We start from the raw sequence: 21,163 nt of genomic DNA, 5'->3' as shown, positions 1-21,163 counted from the left end.
TGTGTGCAGCCTGTGTGACAGACGGAGCCTGGCAGGATGGAGCCAGAGTCTGGTCATCAAGCTGGAGCATCGGATTGGAGGGTCCTGGGACCTGCGGGTGGCCAAGAGAGCCAGGGGCTCACTACCAACGGTGCCCATCCATAGAAGAGTTCCATCAGCCAGGACAAAGGACGGTGAATGGCTCTGGGGCCCAGAGCAGGAATCCCAGTTGTGGGGGGCAGGGCAGGACAGGGATCATCACTCCCCTCAGAGAAACAAATGGAGGCAGCTCTTTCAATGCTGTAGGAGCTCCTCTACCATCTTCCTTTTCCAAAGAGACTACTTTCCAAGAAGAAGCCCCAAATTCAACATGCAAATTCTAGGCATCCCTCCTCCCCTTCTTTTCCAGTAAACTGCTGCTGACAGTCCCAGTGTACAGGATTACTACTGACAGGGCTTCACCAGCCAGCTAACACCCTGAGGTCAAACCATGGAAGCAGAGCCCCCTGGGCCCAGAGACGAGTCTTGATACTTAGAGCATGGAATGGTTTCCTGCTGGGTCTAAAGACAAGCGGCTTAGCCAGGCTTCAGTTGGGCCACAGTGTTACAGGTCTTAGGTTTCAAGTTGGGATCAGCTGCGCAGAGGGAAATGGTTGGGGAAACTCTCTCTTGGCTTCTTTCCTCATGGTGGATGGCTAAAGGAAGAGAAAGCTTAAGCTGCTGAGCTGGTGTTGGTGCCTTAAAAATAATGATATAAACACAGCCCAGAAGTCAGCCTGTGGAGTCCCTGACGGGGACCAGAGAAGAAACACTGTCCTGACTTACCCTTCAACCCACGCTCTGCCCTCATCTATCACCTCAGAAGCTAAACAACTTCCTCAGATGGCCCCATGGAATATAAATCACAAGGGCCCTAGCTTCTAAGAAACCTGTCCACACAGCAGCCGTCAGAAATACTTGTCTATTGGGGCGCCTGGGTGGCTCAGTCAGTTAAGCGTCTGACTTCAGCTCAGGTCACGGTCTCACGGTCCATGGGTTCGAGCCCTGTGTCAGGCTCTGTGCTGACAGCTCGGAGCCTGGAGCCTGCTTTGGATTCTGTGTCTCCCTCTCTCTTTGCCCCCCTGCCCCCTGCACGTGCACTCTCTCTCTCTCAAAAATAAATAAATATTAAAAAAAAAAAAGAAATACTTGTCAATTTCTTCTTCCTCTGAACAGGGAGCTAAGCAAGTCAGACTCGCAGATGAATGTGCCAGGTCACTGCCAGCGTGCTGCTCAACATCTCGGAGACTTGGTCCTCACCTACAGGTTGGGGATCAGTCATGTCTACCTCACAGGTTTGAGGTGGAAAGTGAGATGAGATATTTCAGGTGGGTGCTGTGCTTAGCACAGCAGTACCTCAATGAATGTTAGCTGCTATGTCATCATCATTCCATTGGCTGAAGAGGAGAACAAACACCACTTTAAAAAACATATTTTTTAATGTTTATTTTTGAGAAAGAGACAGAGCAAGAGTGGGGGAGGGGCAGAGAGAGAGAGAGAGAGAGAGAGACAGGGAGACACAGAATCCGAGGCAGGCTCCAGGCTCTGAGCTGTCAGCACGGAGCCTGACTTGGGGCTCGAGCTCATGAGCTACGAGATCATGACCCGAGCCAAAGTCGGACGCTTAACTGACTGAGTCACCCAGGTGCCCCAAACAAACACCACTTTTTTTTTTTAACGTTTATTCATTTTTTGATAGAGAGAGACAGAGCATGAGTGGGGTAGAGGCAGAGATAGAGGGAGACACAGAATCCGAAGCAGGATCCAGGCTCTGAACTGACAGCACAGAGCCCAATGCAGAGCTCAAACTCACGGACCTGAGCCGAAGCTGGACGCCCAACTGACTGAGCCACCCAGGCGCCCCAAACAAACACCACTTCTAATTCTAATCCCAAACAAGAAGGGCAGTGGGCCAGAGCCTCAGTGATTTTACAAAACACCAAGCTTCTTTCTCCTGTTTGCTCTCATGCCAAATCTGTGCCAGACGGGTGTATGCTTGGCAACCTCAGTGGCCTCCAAGTTGTTTAAATTCTCACTGAGTAGCCCAACAGATACCTAGACCCGCTGGGGCACAGACAAAGTCAAACGCTCTGGGGGTAGCAGTGGAAGATGGTATAAGAAATCATCACAAAGAAAGTTTGTGCAAATTCTGAGTGTCTGAAGAGCTGTGGTTCACTCAGAGGGCCCCCTTTTCCAGACAGGCAGGAGAGCTAGCTTACAAATTCTTCCTTTCGTACATATTTCCATGATGGCATCATAATGTGGAACACGTCTGGCTCCCAACCGAACAGGTAAAGACACGACAGCATTTCTGTTTGAAAGCTCTTGAGTTGCCAAAGCCTTTGCCTTCTGCTCAGGTGTCCTAACCTCCCCTGCCTGGGAATTGGATCTGGGGTAATGGGTGACCCAGCAGGCTCAGAGATGACAGATTCCTGCAATCGTGTAGCAAGGCTGGGACAACCTGGGGCATCTGGCCTGGCAGGGAGGCAGGCAGGCTGGGAGAGGCAGCCGTAAGTACACCGACCTTTGTCCCTGTTTGCTCTTGGAGAGGACAGGCCCCCGCCAGTACTGGCCTCCTCTTCTCTGTGTGTGCCTGGGACTCCTGGCTCATCAAAATGTTCCCGGGAACCTGAGAAGGCCTGACCCTGGTGGGTGGCAAGCAGAGACCTCTTCAGGCGGTCAAAGGGCAGTCTGAAACTTGCTCAAGACATGGCAGGTATGGGGCTCATAGGCGTGTACGTGCTTCTGTTCCTGGGAGAAAGCTCTTCCCTCTTCTGGCTTTTTTCCCAGCTAGCAGGCTTATAATTAATTAACCACCTGCCCCTCCAGAAAGCTCTGTCTACTATGGGACACTGCTTTCTTCAGACCACTAAGAGGCCCAAGGGAGCATATTGGAGGACAGGAGCCCAAGATCTGAGCTCAGGGGCCTGCCTTCCGCTTTAAGGGCCTATCCTCTGAGGGGGAAACACTCCTGTTTCTGCCCTGCTCACTGCCAGTAAAGTGGTCCACCCGAGGAACCCGTATGTCCTTTCTTCTGGCAGGGTTCTCCAGACCTCTGGCTCCGCAGGTTGGGCACAAGGAGTGTGGCGCGCACATGTCTGTCTGGTGGGGGGTGGGGTGGGGCCAACTCCATGGCCCTTTGGTGGTAAACCCTCCTTTTTTCTCCCCCCCTTTCTTTCTTAATTTCCCCCTGAATGACGCTGCTGGGGCTTGAGGCAGGTCGAGCCAGAAAAGCAACTTCTCTTGAGAAAAGTCTGAGGGTTTTCTCTTTTAAGTGGGAAGTTCTCAGTGCAGGTCCCCTATCCCCTTCACCTTATGGAGGGCACTGTGCCTGGCATTCCCTTCCAGCTGGCAGGGGAGCCTGCGGTCAGAGAGAAGCATCCTTCTCTTTCACAAATAAACAAATCCAATCCATGTGCTAGAGGACTTAGGGTGTATTAATAGCCAGATATTTGTTTTCCTATTCTGGTGCTTGTCCCCTTCCACCAGTAGGAAAGATAAGAGAACACAAAATGTTCTCCACCAGCCACTCTTTCCCCCTCCCCCAGGGAGAGGCAAGCCAGGGGGCGCGAGTTCTTCTGTTTAAAGCCATTGCTGATGTACGAACTCTGAGAAAATAGACTTAAAAGTTTACATTCGGTCTCTCTTGGCTACTGTTGCTGCTCAGCAAAGAAACTCTATATTGTTTAAACCCTCCAGGCAAATGGGTTGCAAGGCAACCTTCAAACAATAGAAAATACCCCAAACCGAAAATAAAGGCCTTAAGGGCTGGAAACCTGAGGTCGTGCTCTGGTGAAGTGATTCCAAAATCCGGGTGAATGAGCATGTTGTTGACCAGGCCTCGCTTAAGTGGCGTCAACCCCTTTGACTGCTTTCAGCCTTCTTCATCCGGTTTCTTCCAGACACATGGGGTCCCTCTTCTTTTTACTCCCCGACTCTTAGTTCTTTCCATGGTCATCAATGGAGACCATGGCAGGGAGGGGGCTCAATAGGCTTGTAATGTCCAACTGCCTCCTGTCTTGAGGAAAGTTCCAAAGGCTCTAATCAGTGTACTCCCCCACTGGCTCCTACCCAGCCCTGAGGTCCCAAGAAACCCAGGAAAGGAGAGGGTGGGGCCCAACTTAATCACAAGGGCCCTTGGCGCAAGTAGGCAGGAGGGTCAGCTAGAGAGAAGTGTGACAGAGGCTGGAATGGCTTGCCTGGAAGACAGAGAAGGGGCCGCGAGCCAAGGAGCGTGGTGGCCTCAGAAGCCAGGCACCAAGTTGGATTCTCCCCTGGAGTCTCCAGAAGGAACAGAGCCTTGATGACACCTTGGTTTTTAGGCTCATAAGACTTCTGACCTCCAGAAATATAAGAGAACACATTTCTGTTGTTTTAGGTTTGTGGTTATTTGTTATAGCAACAATAGGAGGCTGAGACAGCAACCAAGAACCCAAGGATCTTTCACCAGGACGAGAAGCTATGGTTAGTTCTTGGGCACAGGGCTGTAGGACTGCAGGCTGGTAACTGGCAGACCATAGTGTCTCCCTCCAGATGCACTTTACCACGGGTGACCAGACCATCAGAGGGCACTCAATCAGCTGGGCTGATTGAACGAACAATCAAATAAACACAAATCAATAAAAAGTCTGTTTCTTTCCCCCCCACCCCTCACAAGGTAGGCTGATCAAGTATTACCCCATAGAAAGACCTGAGCAGCTGGGACATTGTTTTCTACTACGACCTGTGGCCCTACCCCAACGAGTGTCATTCGAAGAGGTATCAGACCAGAAAGGGAAACTGGAAGAAAGAAAAATAAAGCATCTCTATCCCCTATTCCAGGTCGCTGGCTAGAAACTTGCCAAAGAATCTCCTGGTCTTTTGTCTGGAAGGAAACACTTAAGATACTTCAAGGCTCTTTTTCTTCTCATTCTCCTTTTCTCCTTCTCCTTATTCTCCTCCTCCTCCTCATCCTCCTCCTTCTTTTCTTCTTCTTCTTCTTCCTCCTCCTCCTCCTCCTGCCGCCGCCGCCTCTCCTTCTCCTCCTCCTCCTCCTCCACCTCCTCCTCCTCCTCCTCCTTCTAAGTTTGTTTATTTCTTTTGAGAGAAAGGGAGAGAGAGAATCCCAACCAGGCTCTGCAATGTCAGTGTGGAGCCCTATGCAGGCCTTGAATCCATGAACTGTGAGATCATGACCTGAGCTGAAACCAAGATCTAGAAGTTCAACTGACTGAGCCACCTAGGTGCCCCAAGGCTCTTCTTTTGTGAGGTTTGCTTTTTAAAAAATTTCAGCCTTACTCTCTGATTAAATGTCTTCCGAGGGCTTGCATAAGAGAGCCCAGGAAACCTCCCCTCAATATCCAAAAAAGAGAAAACACAGGACTTCCCTGACTCCTTGACTACTTAGAAGCATAAACTCTCAAAGACCATAGTTTACTTTCTCATGATATTTCTATGAGACAAGAACCATCAGTCCCATTTCATACCCGTGGACCCTGAATTACAGACAGGGCAAGCAACATAGATATAGTCACACAGCAACACAGAGCGATTCACCCAAACCAGAGCACAGGCCCCTGGACCCTCGATCCATACTGCTCTCATGTTCTGTGTGGAGTCTCAGGCCCTGCCTAACCAGGTCAGGAGGGTGTGGCCTCTGGGTAGGTGGTCCTTGTGGAATGCAGAGATACGGAACCATTAAACCTGTCATCACTAGGGGACTAACTGATACCCCAGGGGCAAGATTTTCCAGACCAGAGCTTTGAATTGCTAAGTGTGTCTGGTGAGTGTGTGTGTGTGTGTGTGTGTGTGTGTGTGTGTGAATTTGGAAGGTGGTCAGGGGTGCGGAACAACTGCCGGGTCAAGGTGTTTGCACTTTACCTTGCATCTTGCATAAGTAAAGCCATGAAGAGCTTTCATTTTTATCTAGCATCAGTACAAATCTTTTCCTAGCTTCTCTCTTGACCACCCCTCATCTTCTGTCTCCCTCTACCATTCTTCTGAGACAGTGTGGAGTCTAACTTTAGGGACGAAGCTAATAGATTTCCCAAACTCACTGCAAGGGCACTGAGCTGGCTTACACCAAACAGCTGCTGAGGCTTTAGGGCCAGAAGTGTGGAAGCCCACAGCTTGGTGTAAAGGCCAAGGTATAAAGGTATAAAGAAAAGGTATAAAGAAAAGGTATGAAGAAAAGGTATCAAGAAAAGAGACTGGAGTGATTTGGTTTAAGCATTTTAAAAGTGTAATGGGGGCACCTGGGTGGCTTAGTTGGTTGAGCATCTGACTTTGGCTCAGGTCATGATCTCATGGTTCATGAGTTTGAGCCCCATATCGAGTTCACTGCTGTCAGTTGGTCAGTACAGAGTCGGTTCGGATCCTCTTTCCCCCTCTCTCAGCCCCTCCTCTGTTTCCGCTTTCCCCAAAATAAACATTATACAAAAAGTGTAATGGACACTGAATGAGGTTGTCTTGTAAAAGTGGACGTAGAAATTAAGCTGATCTTGCTAGATGCCCTCCCTAAGGGCCCAGACTGGGCAGAGCCACCATGTGTAAGGGTTCACATGACACAGGGTGCCATGTCAGGTAGGAGGCAGAAAATGGCAGCTGCCAGAGACAAAGTCAAATGACCCTCAGAATCTGAAAGGAAGGTGCTTGATGTGGCAGTGCACAGACTAAAATTGGAACAATACAGAGAAGATTAGCATGGTTCCTGTACAAGAATGACATGTAAATTTGTGAAGCGTTCCACATCTGGGAAAAAAAAAATCTGAATGGAGGCAGGTGATAAAACCACACCGTGAGGGGTCTAACAATGTCAAGACAAGTGAAAGAAAGGGTTGGTGGAACATGGCACTTGGAAACACTGGTTGGTGCTTCTTAAAATCTGAGACATCAGTGGGCTCAGGTCTGGGATTGGTTGACCATGTCTCAACCTTATACTAGTCCTAAACTAAAAATAACCAATGTCCCCCAAGTCCCCTTCCCTCGTGCTAGAGATGTACATGCACAGGCAGGGCAGGATGAAGGAATGGGTTTTACTGGTGAAGGAGAAATGGGAAGGGAAGATGGGGGCCCAGGGTGAAGGGTCAGGTAGGAGATAACCCCAGAGGCTCTTTATAAGGTCAACTTCTGAGAAGAAAACTACTGAGAATCCAAAATTACTAAGGTCGGCCACTTAAAGGCAGACACGTCATAAGAGGTGTTGCTGGGGGCAACCGTGAACTTGCAGTTATGGGCTAGCCTCTACTCATCCTTCAGTCTCCCTGTACCTGGGGCCTCCCCACCATGGACAATCCAAGGAAACTTCACCTTCTCATTTACTGTCTACTTAGACTCCATCCTGTGTAACAACAAACAGAGGGATCGCCCACAGGGTATTGACCAAAGGAGACCCCCTCCATGACACAAATGTGACAGTATTTGTATAGCATTACACAGGCAAGGACAGGGACACAGTCTCCTGGTGGGTTTCCCAGCCACCACAGAGCTGTACTTACATACTTGGAAGTAAAAATGCCATAAGAGTCTGCAGGTACTTTCCAGGCTCCCTGTAAGAGCTTCTGATTACCAACTGGGTGTCTCAGACCTTTTGGTAACAGGAAAAGATGCATCTTAGGGACTAGACAGAAATATTCCAGGCCCTGGGATCTGGTTTCTAGACCTGCAAAACATTTTTTTTTAATAGTGGTAAAATATGCAGAGCATAAAATTCGCCATTTTAACCATTTTTAAGTGTAAGTTCAGTGGCATTAAGTACATTCGCAGTGTTGTGCACCCATCACCACCATCTGCAAAATGTTTAATCAGACTCTAAAGTGATGATCACAGCAAGGAATTGATTTCCCTGGGAAGGCCTTTTCTGGCCTTCCTTTGTGACATCTTTCTCTCTTAAACTATAGTAGCTCCCTAAAAGATACCAAAAGTCCTTTTGAGCTGAGCTAGAAATGCCATGGTGGAGTAGTAGTAGTAAACGCTCCTGTGTACCATAGTGGCTCCCCGCTTCACTCTCTTTTCAGGCTCCACCATCCCTACCACTTAGCAATGATTTCAGGGCCAATCCAAATCTGAACCAGCTTTATAAATGCCTGTTTCCAAAGATCCCCTCTCCTAAACCTACTCATCCCTTCTGGTTTCCCTGGATGACTGCATACTTAATATCTAAACAAAAAGGAAGAATTGAAAGGTTGAGGGGTAATGGTTTTTCAACCTTGGTGAAGTCAGTTCCATAATGAAAAGGCTTCTAGAGAATGGCAGCATGGGGAAATCTCTCTGGTCTGGAGCACCTAGGAAACTGTGAAGAAATAACTTGAGAAAGACTGTTGGGGGGGAACCCAAGAGAGCACAGAGGGACGGAGCAATAGATGGGAAGGGTGATGGGACCTACGTGCTCTTGATTCTCACATCTTGATTATCTTTATCCCCAGCTCTGTTCTCTCCTTGGAACACCAGACTCCTAAATATAGTTCCTACTGGACAGTTCCCCTTGTGTGTCCAGTAGGCACCTCCAACTTCATACAGACAAAGCAGAACCTAAATCTCCCTCTCTCAACTCAGTACACGATAAAAATCTGAAAATCATCTTTTGATTATTTTGATTATGGCTGAAACAATCTTAAAAAGGAAAAACAAAGTTAGAAGATAGATCAATGGAATAGAATTGAAAATCCAGAAATAAACTGTCATGGTTTATGGTCAATTGATTTGCAACAAGGGTACCTAGACAATTGAATGGAGGGGAAGGGGGAACAAATAATCTTTCAACAAATGGTGCTGGGACAAATGGATACACGCATGTAGAATACTGAAGATGGATCTCATTCTTACAGCATATACAAAACTTAACCAAAAATGAATCATAGATTTAAATAGAAGAGCAAAAACTACTAAAAATTCTTAGAAGAAAACAGGAGTAAATCTTTGTGCTTTTTTTTTTTTAAGTTTGTTTCCTTACGAATCTCTATACCCAATGTGGAACTTAAACTCACAACCCTGAGATCAAGAGTCATATACTCTTCCAAGTGAGTCAGTCAGGTATCCCAATCTTTGTGCCTAAGAAGGCAAAACCTTCTTAGATACAACACGAAAAACACAAGTGTCAAAAGAAGAAACAGATAATTGGACTTCATTGAAATTAAAAACCTTCAGAGGACACCATCAAGAAAGTGAAAAAGGCAACCTACAAAAGAGGAGAAGATATTTGTAAGTCATTTGTCTGACAAGGGACTCGTAGTCAGGATTCATTAACAAGATGATTAAAAAATGGACAAAGGATCTGAAGAGTCATTTATCTAAAGAAGATATGCAAATGGCCAATAAACTCATGTAAAACTAGCCACCAGGCAAAAGCAAACGAAACCACCATGAGATACTACATCACACTTACTAGTTTGGCTATGATGAAAAGGGTGGGCAATATCAACATTCTTTTCTCCAACATCCTTGGTGAGGATGTGGAGAAACTGGAACCTCTCTAGTTTGCTGCTGTAAAATGATGCAGTTGATGTGAAAAAGTTGCTCAGCTCCACAAAAAGTTAAACATAGGGCTGCCATATGACTCAGCAATTCTACTCCAAGGTAGGTGTCCCAGAGAGCTGAAAACATGTCTATACAAAAGCTTGCATATGCATGTTCATAGTAGCATTATTCATAGTAACCAAAAAGTGGAAATAACCCAAACACTCATCAACTAATGAATGGATAAACAAAATGTATTAAGCATATCCACACAATGAAATATTACTCAGTCATAAAAAGGCACGAAGCAGGAAGGAAATTCTCACACATGCTACAACATGAATGACAAAGTTCTTGAGGATATTGTGGTAAATGAAACAAACCAGTCACAAAAGGACAAATACTGTATAATTCCACTTATATAAGGTACCTGAATCAAATTCATAGAGACCAAGTAGAATAATGGTTACCAGAGGTTGAGAAAAAGGGAGAACAGGAAACTGTTGATGGAAATAGAGTTTAGTTTTGCAAGATGAAGATTTCTGGAGATTGGTTGCACAACAATGTGAATGTACTTAAAATACTTAAATGTATACTTAAAAATGGTTAAGATGGTCAATTTTATTTTCCCACAATTTAAAAAAAAGGGATAAGTGATACATCCTATAACATGGATGACCTTGAAAACATGCTAAGAAGCCAGGCCACATATCGTATGGTTCCATTTATATGAAATTTCAGAATAGACAAATCTATAGAGTGCAGATTAGTGATTGCCTAGGGCTGGGGGATCTGGGGGAAATGGGGAGTGACAGCTAATGGGCACAGGGTTTCCTATGGGGGTGGCAAAATGTTCTCAAAGGGAATGTAGTGATGGTTGTGAACTCTGGGAATATACTAAAAACCACTGAATTTTTAAATGAGTGAAGCATATGATATGTGAATCGTAGCTCAACAAAGCTGTTAAAAATTAAGGTAGGGGGTCACCTGGGTGTCTCAGTTGGTTAGGCATCCGACTCTTGATTTTGGCTCATGATCTCACGGTTCATGAGTTCGAGCCCCAAGTAGGGCTCTTGTGCTGACAGCACAGAGCCTGCTTGGGATTCTCTCTCTCCCTCTTTCTCTGCCCCTCCTCTGCTTACACCTGCTCTCTCTCTCTCTCTCTCTCAAAAATAAACAAACATCTTCTAAAAAAAAAATAAGGTAGGAAGACTGAAATTGAATGAGCTCTGCTTTTTTTTATTTTATTTAAAAAAAATTTTTTTTCCAACGTTTATTTTTATTTTTGGGACAGAAAGAGACAGAGCATGAACGGGGGAGGGGCAGAGAGAGAGGGAGACACAGAATCGGAAACAGGCTCCAGGCTCTGAGCCATCAGCCCAGAGCCTGACGCGGGGCTCGAACTCACAGACCGCGAGATCGTGACCTGGCTGAAGTCAGACGCTTAACCGACTGCACCACCCAGGTGCCCCAGCTCTGCTTCTTTTTAACACTCAATCCTGTTTGGTTCTGTGACCTAACAATATCTCCAGTTCCCGACTGCATTCTCTTAACATACTGTTGCTATGACAGAATAGGGGAGGAGGGTTATTCTCAAACATGAACACAGCTAACTCAATCTGAAGAAGTTGGAAAGAATGTCTGCAGGCTTGAAGGAAAAAAAAAAATAACCCAGCAGCAGAGATATATTTGCAGATACTTCAAAAAAAAAAAAAAGTTGTACTAGGTCAAATGCATTTCTAGAACAACAAATAAAAACCTTCAATACAAGTGGCTTGCAAAAGGTCTTCAGAGTCTTGATTGCTAACTTAGCATCAAATAGTTTTTCTCACACTGGGGAAGTCCTACAGTGTTTAATCACTTTATAACCTCTTTTGATTTCTTGACAGGAGAATTCGGAAGGTCAAATGTGCATTCCGACCTGCTTCTCATCATTCTGTATTTGGTTATGGTCTGGAGCATTAAAAGATGTTTAAGGGTAGAATAGACTGTACCACAAAAATGATATTAAAAAGGACGGAGTTCAGTCTTGAAGGAAATCCTGTCACATGATACAGTATGGGTGAACCTTGAGGACTTCAGGATCAGTGAAATAAGCCAGTCACAAGAAGATAAATACTGTAGAATTCCACTTATATGAGGTACTGGAGCAGTCAAACTCAGAGACAGAAGGTGGAATCGTAGTTGCCAGGGAGAAGGGGAATGGAGAGTTGCTTAATAGGTAGAGTTGCTTATTATGTTTTCAGTTTTGCAACATGAAAACATTCTGCCGGTCTACAGTACCAATGTGAATATAGGTAACACTATTGAACACTTAAAGATGGTTAAAAATGGTAAATTTTAGAGTATGTGTTTTTTTTTTTTTACCACAGTTAAAAAAGATTTTTTAAAAGATAGTGTTGAGTTAAAAGCCTTAGTAAAAATTTCATTTTTATTCTGCTATTAAGGAATGACTGACAAGGAAAGAATTTTCAAATTTGATAAAGGAACTTGCTGGCTGTATTTATCTTCACTTTTTACTCCTGCTGGAGTAACGAAAACAGATCACTTTGTTTAATTTTGTGATTATTTTTACTTCCTGGTTCCTGCCTGATTATGCAATGCTGTTGGTTACAAATAGAAAAAAAAATTATGTGCTAGTCTGTTATTTTTATGGCATTTCATTAGGGTGTACTGGCCTGAGAAATGTTTCTACTTATATCAAGTTTTTATGAAAAATTCTAAAAAATTGTAATTTTAGGGCCTGGGCCATTAGTTATCTTCCCTAAGGGCTAGGAGTTGATGCTATTTAATATTTCCAAGCTTATTCTTATTTTAACTGGTTTTACATCATACCAGCTTTCTCTTTCAACCAACTTAAAAGGTCATAGAATATTTCTTGAGTAAATCACAAAATCTTTCATAGAGTTTTTTTTTTTTTTCTCTTTACACTACTCCAAAATGTAATCGTTACTTGGAATGGGTCTCTGACAATTTGATACAAGATAAACTAAAAAGGACAGGCGTTCATTTGCAATCATGTACAATAGGTCAACTCTGAGAATAGCTACTATTCTAAACATATACCATGTGCCTTCCTGAGTTATCAACTCTGCTTTTAAACATAATCACTAGATGCATTTCTAAGCATGTTAAAGGCACAGTAACATCCATTTTCTATAACTTTACCCTAAGCCTGATGGGACTTCAGTGTTAGATTTATATGATGCCTTTAAAAAAAATTTTTTTTTAATGTTTATTTATTTTTGAGACACAGCATGAGCAGGGGAGAGCAGAGAGAGAGAGAGGGAGACACAGAATTCGAAGCAGGCTCCAGGCTCTGAGCTGTCAGCACAGAGCTCAATGCAGAGCTGGAACCCACAAACTGTGAGACGATGACCTGAGCTGAAGTTGGTTGCTTAACCTATTGAGCCACCTGGGTGCCTCATAAGATACCCTTGAATACTGAGAATGAGGCAGTGGTTAAGATGGCAAAGCCTCCAGGTCACTGGCAATTACTTCTAATTATAAAGCTGCATTGTATTTACTTTATTAACCAGGTTAACCAGGAAGATGATGTGCAGACAGTTGCTGTATACAGTAGGGCCTCCTTACTAGGGCCTGAATGGCAACTATATCTAGCTCCATAAAAATAAGGAGGAGACACAGTCAGCTTGGAGCCGACTTTCAGTCTTACCCACCACCTTCATACATTACCTTATTTTATCCTTTTAGTTATTCTTTGAAGTTGTCAGAGAAAGAAACTGAAGTCCAAAGAAATTAAGTGATTTATTCAAGGTCACATTCATTCACTTTTCATTCATTCATTATTCACTGATCAAAGTTGCCTGTGTGTGTAACTAGGCACGGGAAATACAACTGTGAACAGAAACTAATCCTGCATTCCATGCTCTTCCAGTCCAAAGGAAGAATCAGATAAGGAAACATGATTACCATATGGGACTTGTCTTTGGATGGCTTACCCTGTGTGCTAATCATTTTACTGTTCCCCAGGTGTCCAGCACTCTTTCAGCATGTTCCTATCCTAGCTCACTAATCTCATCTTCTGTTTTGTGCATGTGCGAGTGAGAATAATGGTTATATATATGGGCACACACATAAACATATAATATGAAATGTGTGTTTTTTAAGGTACAGGATTCCTCTATCTTCCATGCCATTAAAGGATCGTAGAGCTGTCTCCTTTACTAAGAGACCCATTGGCTCCCAGGAAATCTCATCCAGTTTCAGCCCTGGTAGTGACAGTACAGTGTCAAGGAAAGAATGCTAATGATTTTTCCACTAGCTGATCCCAAAAGCTTGGCACAGGAGAGTTCAGTCCACTGAATATTTATATAGCACCTTGATTAAAAGAGCTCAAAGCAATATTCTAAGTAGCTGAATTATAACCTCATTTTGTAAACTGCATATTTTCTTTTAAGTAGTAGTAACGTGGGGCTTAAACTCACAACCCTGAGATCAAGAGTCAGAAGCCTAACAAACTGAGCCACTCAGACGCCCCATTAGCTGTGTATTTCAAATACAAAAATTAGCTCCTTTACCAACCTCATTATCTGCTAAAAATAATCAAAAGATAAATTTCATACAAAGGAGGCCAGAAGAAAAATTGTAAATGGTGATAATCTCTGGGTAGGGGATTATACATGTTTTTAATTATCTGCCGTATTACTCAAAATTTCTACAATTAACACTATGGATTTTTCAATTAGAAAAAATACCACATAATCAATTAAAAACAGGTCATCAAAACTCAACCTCACTCATAAATCTAAAAATACAAATTAATTCTTTCAACTTATCATACTGACAAAGGTGTTATAAAGCCAGTATACCTAGTTTAGGCAACAGAATAGCAAACTGGGCTCTGTCATACACAACTGATGGGATTACAAATTATCACCAGTTTTTTGGAGAGTAATCTGGGAATGTCTATCAAAAGTTTAAATGCACATACCTCTGAATACAATAATGCTACTTCTAAGGTTTTTTGTTTTTTGTGTTTTTTTTTTGCCTGACACATACTTGCATCAGAGTGCAAGACACATATAGAGGGATCTTCAATCAGGAGCGTGTTAATCAAATCGTGCTACATGCACGTAGTGGAACATTGTTTAAGAATTAGATACTTGCAACTGTTAAGAACAACTCTATATGGACATATTATTATAACTTACTCTTTGATGCAAAAAAGCAAATTGCAGGGGCGCCTGGGTGACTCAGTCGGTTGAGCGTCTGACTTCAGCTCAGGTCATGATTTCACAGCTTGTGAGTTCGAGCTCTGCATCGGGCTCTGTGCTGACAGTTCAGAGCCTGGAGCCTGCTTCAGATTCTGTGTCTCCCTCCCCCCCCCCCCCCCCCCCCCCCCCCGCTCATGCGCTGTCTGTCTCTCTCAAAAATGAATAAACATTTAAAAAATTTAAAAAAAGCAAGTTGCAGAATGGTGAATATAACCCCCTTTGTACACAGTTTTAAAAGGCTGTAAATACACATATGCGCTTGTGTGCACAATGAAAATGTCAGCAAGAATATTCCAAAAGCTAGCTTTGGAAATACCTCAAACAAGGGAGAAGACTGAAGTAGGTGAGGGATTTTTGTTTTTTTAAACAAATATTGCTTGATATCATTTGACTTCTGTTACATTGAGCTATATATTCATTTTTAACAGTTTTATTGGGGCATAATTCACATACCACACAAATCCACCAATTTAAAGTGGTTTTTAGTGTAGTCACACAATGTTTCTTAATATATCCACAGAGCCGTACAATCATCAGTGTGCAAAGATGTACACATCCGAAACTCATATAATGTTATATACCAAATTTACCTCAATAAAAAAATTTTGGGGGGAAGATGCTCCAAAAGTGAACTTACTAGTGGCAAGAGAATGTGTGAGACACAATCAGAGAAAGTTTCACATTTATTTAAGAGAGATAGAAAAAGTGCAAGTGGGGGAAGAGCAGACAGAGAGGCAGAGAGAGAATCCCAAGCAAGCTCCTTGCTGTCAGCCCCGAGCCCAACATGGGGCTCGAACTCACGAAGCTATGGCATCAGGACCTGAACTGAAATCAAGAAACGGATGCTTAAACAACTAAGCCACCAAGGAGCCCCACAATCTGAGAGAGTTTAAATAGTAATGGAATGGTATGCATAAAGAAGGAGAAAAAGATACGAGAACCAACAAAGTTGGAGAGGGTCAGGGACAGAAAAAAGGTACGATGTTAAAATGAGTTTGAACCAGAAACATACTAGGTCTGCCTTCATTAAATAAACACATCTGTATTTTGTAACAAAAAGATCAAGGTAAGATATTTGGGCATGATAAGAAAAAGAAAATAAAGAAACTTAATTTGATGGTACTGCAAATATTTGGGTAAACCAGATTCTATATAAATCTGCAGATAGCTGGATATAAATTCCATCTATGGAAGACACAGATAAAAAGCGTTTAGGGAAATATATTCACTTTGTAGTTGCTAGAAATTTCTCCTGTCTTAGGAAGGCTGACAGTGAGATACTAATTCTCAAGAAATGAATACTTACTGAACATCAATAATGTTCTGATTTGCTTAAGAGTATCTGAGAATATAAGGGGAGCTGGATAGAGAGAAAAGGGCTCCCAAGACATACTGACAGACTTAATAACCACAAACCATGCAGGAATATTCTTTTTGGCTCAAAGTTTTGTATGTTTTTAGACGAAGGATGAGAAAACATATATTTGAAAGATATTTTACGAAAACATTCAGCAAAACTCACATTTAATCTCTGTAATATTTAAAATAAAATTACCTTTTCTCTGAGACTTTTCCATCACTAAAATCTTCTTTGAGCACTACAGGTCTTGGGAGTATTTTGTAGGTATCATCATATTTTCCTTTTTCATATCTTTAAAAAGCACAGTTCAGAAGTTTTGTGCAGTTGGAGGAGTTTCTGGCAGCAGTAAGAGAAAATTTTATTGCTTATCCTATAAAATCTATTAGTTTGGGTACTATTAACTCTTGTTTACTTTTTTTTTAATTTTTTTTTTTTCAACATTTATTTATTTTTGGGACAGAGAGAGACAGAGCATGAACGGGGGAGGGGCAGAGAGAGAGGGAGACACAGAATCGGAAACAGGCTCCAGGCCCTGAGCCATCAGCCCAGAGCCTGACGTGGGGCTCGAACTCACGGACCGCGAGATCGTGACCTGGCTGAAGTCGGACGCTTAACCGACTGCGCCACCCAGGCGCCCCAACTCTTGTTTACTTAATTAGGGCAGTGCAGTGACTGTAGCAATTACTTTGGTTCAACATCAATAAAATAATGGAAATGTATACACGATAGCCACACCCATGGAAAAAATCTGTTTTTACTAAGGAATAAATGTCAGATTAAAGATAAAAGTCACCAGTTTTTGAATTAGGAAACTGCAAAGCAAGGCTGGGGCAATAATTTATGACAATTAAAAATTTAAGATCAGTCTGTTATCTGATGGACGGATCATCTTTAAGAGTATCTTAAGTAGTACGTTTTAAAAATCTGTTGACTGTTCAAAATCACTCACCCTGTGGCTAACAGATGAAATAACTGATTGGATACCAAATCAAGCAACAAGGAATCCTTGAGAACAAGTTATCCTTTGAAGTATTATAAAATGGTTTTTCTATGTCTACGTGTGTGTGTGTGCATGTTAACACATTTTACTGGGCATTCATGTACTGCGTATGCTGGAGACTGTTGCCAACAACATAATCATCTCTATAAATGCTCTGATTGACTATAACATCTTAGGAAACCATATGAAAATAGAAAATGTTACTATCTCTGGTAATATGCCATGTAGGACAATGATAAGACTATAATTCTTAGTTATTCATTTGCTTAAAGGTAAAATTGCTTTATCAAACAGGTTACCTAAGTCTTGTCCTGTGACTGTGACAACAAATTAAAAATGGAACTGCTTGAACCTCCAAAATATGCATAATGGTAACTGAAAGAATGTCACTTTAATGACAGTTAAAACCATCCATCTCCGTGGGCTAAATGTAGATACAGCTGGAAGCTAGCCTTGGCTTTCGGGCTTGAGGTTAGACTAGTAGGACTTGTATTGTCATCTGGACAGGTGGCAATAACCTTAGCTGTGGATGTCAGAGCCTCCCCAGTCTTCTTTTAGATCTTACATCAAGTTACAATGAACCCTGGCTTTGAAACAAATTTTGAATGCCAGAAAGCAAAGGCGAAGGGTTAACTGCTTGATATTTTTTATTTCTTAGATGCTAAAATATTTTAAAAAGCAAGGCAGCTCAATTTAGATTACAAAAAGGCGCTCTGATGAAAAGCAAATGTGTTCCTGAATGTATTTTGAAATAGATGGTTAGAAAGCTAGCATAGAGTTTGTGGTCTAAATATATCATTCTTTTAGAGGCAGAACATATTGCTGGGGGAAAAATCCTCTATCATAGGGCTTATGGCATATAGTAACTAAAATGTTTTTCCATCCTTTGAATTTTCAATGCTGGGAAATATTATTCAGTAGACCCAGAGAGAAGTCCTAAATTGGAAAAGCAGCTGCATCCAAGGTCATCTCTCTTGTTTCCAAATATATCTTGAAACAAATGCAAGAAGGGCACTTTGCTGAGTGTTATCTGGACATATATAGTTTCAATCAAATTCTTCAAGAAGTGTCAGAATAAAAGTTGAACATTTGTTTGACACTGCAAAGTCACTAGCAAGTGGGTCTCTTTGAGCATGGAGGCTCTGCTTGGTGACTTGGCAATTACTACAACAAAAAATGAGTTCTTTTTCCTACTCTCAAGAAAAAGAAATCAAGTGCAGTTAAACACCAGCTCTGAAATCTTTTCTCACATTTTTTAATATATAGAAAATCATATAAACTTATAAAAATGTCTCTCAACAGAAGTGTAACTTTTACATATACTGCTTCTAAGCTCAGTTCCCTGGAATTATCAAATCTGTTTCACACATCTGAAAATGTTACATGGAACAAAAAAGTGATGATAGAAATGACATAGAGTTGTAACCTGAATCAAAGAATAAAATGCTGAATCTTTGAGTTAGTGTAAAAAATATCTCCCTAAATGCAAAGCAATAAATAACTGGCTTATTGCCTCTCCTTTGTCATAAAAAAAAAAAAAAAAAAAAACCCATGTTACCCATGATAACAGCCTCCCATGGCAGTGACTGTTTGCTACTCTCTATGATGTAGTAAGTCTCTCATTTCATCGAGGGTCTAAGGGAAGCAGGGATATTAACAACTCCCGATTAGCATACACCGATGGACAGAACTTGGAATTGCATGAACTCAAAACCTTCAGCAGTTTGGTTTCCGACTGCTTCTCCACCTCCAACTTGTTCCTGATTCCCTCCAGCCTTGTCTGGCTAGTACTTCAGGGCATTCCTTTCTCAGGGCTTCCTCTTCTCCACAAGCTCTTGCTTCCTCCCGGAGTCACATTCTGCCCTTGTGGCCAGAAGAGTTAACTTGTATCTGCATGTCCCTCTCCGGCCTGCCCAAATTGTTCCAGCCCAAAGTGTTTTTTCCTTTGAATGTCCTAGGTCTGTTAACTCTTGATCCCCTTCCAAAAAGCTGAATCAAAACTTTGAGACCCTAAACCCTGAGAAGAGTGTAAGGAAGTCTAATAGCTCTGATTTTCCTAATGAAAACTTTGATCTCTGAAATATCAAACACTTTCAGAAAGTTCAGAGTGTATCAGTTTGCCCACTGGATAATCCAGTGCTGTAAACTACTTCAACCATTGGTTACGTTTTTCCGTTTTCCATCTTGGTAACTAGACTTCAAGTTCCCTGGAAGGAGAGGCCACGCCTTTTCTCGCTTCATATGCTTGATACAAAGCTGGATGCAGCAAAGGGTCAATGAGCACCTGCTGGTTTCATCCCTGCTGCCCTCTCATGCTCTCCCATTCACCTGTCCAAATCCTTATCTTTCCAGGCCCTGATCATTCCTCCCTCCTTGATCAGACCTCCTTGATCAGACCTCCTTGATTCCTCTTTGATTTCTCTAGATCTCCATTTTGTTTGAACTTCGATAGCAACACAGAATTCAGCACTTGGTTATTAGGTTTTAGTATATTTGCTGCTGTCTAACGTATTGTAGTCCTTTAAAAAAATTAATGTATCGTAGTCCTGTTAATGACAGGGCCGTGTCTGACACATTTATTGTACCTTTTCACAGAGTTTAGCTGGGTGCCCAGCACACAAATTACAGAGCACAAGGGCTTGGCACGTGACAGGAGCTCCTTCCTCTCCCTAATGGGTAGGTAACTTTACGAGCCATACTAGACTTCTTGTCACTTCCTGAGCATGCCATTTTCTTAAATGCCTTTACATCTTCCTCCTTTCCCATGGCTATCAAAATCTTAACTCCTCCTTACAAACCCAGCTCAAGTCCTACCTCAGTCCCCCATGTCAGAATTAACCGCTTCTTCCTCTGAGCTCCTTGATCTTTTTACATATAAAAGAACTTTTTAATTTTTGCTACAAAGTATTAGAGTCTTCTAGACTGTGAGCTCTCTGAAAGCCAAAACCAGATCATGTTCACTTTATATTTTAGCACTTAGCACAATGTCAGGCACCCAGAAGACAATAAATATTTGTATTCTCCAATTAAGAAAGTAATATCTTGCTAATTTCTTTGATTTAGCTTTGGCATTTTCATAGAGGGAGGCAAGAAATGTCTGTAAAACTATTCAGTGGATTTTGGATTTGACCAAATTAAATAAATTTTGTGGTTTTGTTTAATATTGTATTGTATTTCAACTCTTAAGTTGCGTTGCAGCATTGTTCATAAAGTAAGAAACTGGAGTCTATCTATATGTCCAGCAACAAGAGAGATATATGATTTTAACACTTTCACAGAGAAAGAGAAAGATTTAAATTATAACCTATACAGCTTCCATTTGTTCTATGTCTAAATTTCTTTTTGCATTTACTTGACATTCATTTAGCGGAATTCCCACATCTGGTTGGTAGAGTTTATTTTTAAACATTTACTAAACTTTTTTTTTTCCTTTAGGCACATAGTAAGTGAACACATTTTTTAAAATTATAATTTCACATGTATTATAGTTCATTAAATGGACATCAACCTGTCTGCATATACACAGCCGGTATATCCATGGGTCACACTGTAGTACCTACACCGCAATAGTGAAGAGCACAGGTTTTGGGCCCTGGCTCTGCCACAGGTTATTAGTGGTGTGACATACTGTGGAAGTTTCTCTGTACCTCAGTTTCCTCATCTATTGAATGGGGGTGATAATACTTACCTCCTAGGGTTGCTGTGAGAGTTACATTCGTTCATACACATAAAGCACTTAGACAGTATCTGGTACATACTGAGGGTCCAAGAATGTGTTAGCTGCTATCATCATCATCATCATCATCATCATCATCATGATTATGATTACAAAGCTTCAGGGAGTTAATTTGTTCAATCTTGCTTTGCCTAACTGCTGTTTTTTAAAAAAACTTCCTTCCCAATCTGAGTTTGCTTCATTTTTAGAACCAAGAGACTAATCAGGCGGTGCTCTTTAACAATGAAACAGGCTCCCTCGTGAGGAGTGAGCCGCATTGCGGTTACTCTACTGTGGCTGGAAAGTGGTCTGCTGCAGTAGCCGCGGTACTGAGAGAGAGCTCTCGAAGGTCCCGGTTTAATAAATGATTGCACGACTCATTCTGAGGTTCTTTTCAAGCT

General features: G+C 42.2%; 1 protein-coding gene and 1 non-coding gene across 6 annotated transcripts in view; one reads left to right on the top strand and one right to left on the bottom strand.

Moving 5' to 3' along the window:
• The window catches only part of IFT81 (intraflagellar transport 81), a 228,110-nt gene that overhangs the window by 13,045 nt on the left and 193,902 nt on the right, over window positions 1-21,163 (bottom strand). For 3 of the 5 annotated variants that reach the window (XR_007145729.1, XR_007145731.1, XR_007145732.1), the window contains exons 22-23: window positions 16,243-16,383; window positions 7,494-7,657 (exon numbers count right to left, since the gene is read on the bottom strand). The exons of 1 other annotated variant lie outside the window; for it this stretch is intronic. The gene's annotated coding sequence lies outside the window, so the exon portion shown is untranslated. The remainder of the gene's footprint in view (window positions 1-7,493; window positions 7,658-16,242; window positions 16,384-21,163) is intronic. One more of the 5 variants, XR_007145730.1, reaches the window with a different exon arrangement.
• LOC125149786 (U6 spliceosomal RNA) lies at window positions 6,645-6,751 on the top strand. Its single transcript, XR_007146070.1, has one exon. It is a non-coding gene; the product is annotated as a U6 spliceosomal RNA (small nuclear RNA).

The sequence above is a fragment of the Prionailurus viverrinus genome, chromosome D3 (genome assembly GCF_022837055.1).
Source record: "Prionailurus viverrinus isolate Anna chromosome D3, UM_Priviv_1.0, whole genome shotgun sequence".
NCBI classification, from domain to species: domain Eukaryota; kingdom Metazoa; phylum Chordata; class Mammalia; order Carnivora; family Felidae; genus Prionailurus; species Prionailurus viverrinus.
Note: the sequence above shows the minus strand (reverse complement) of the source record. Positions and strands in the feature narration are given on the sequence as shown.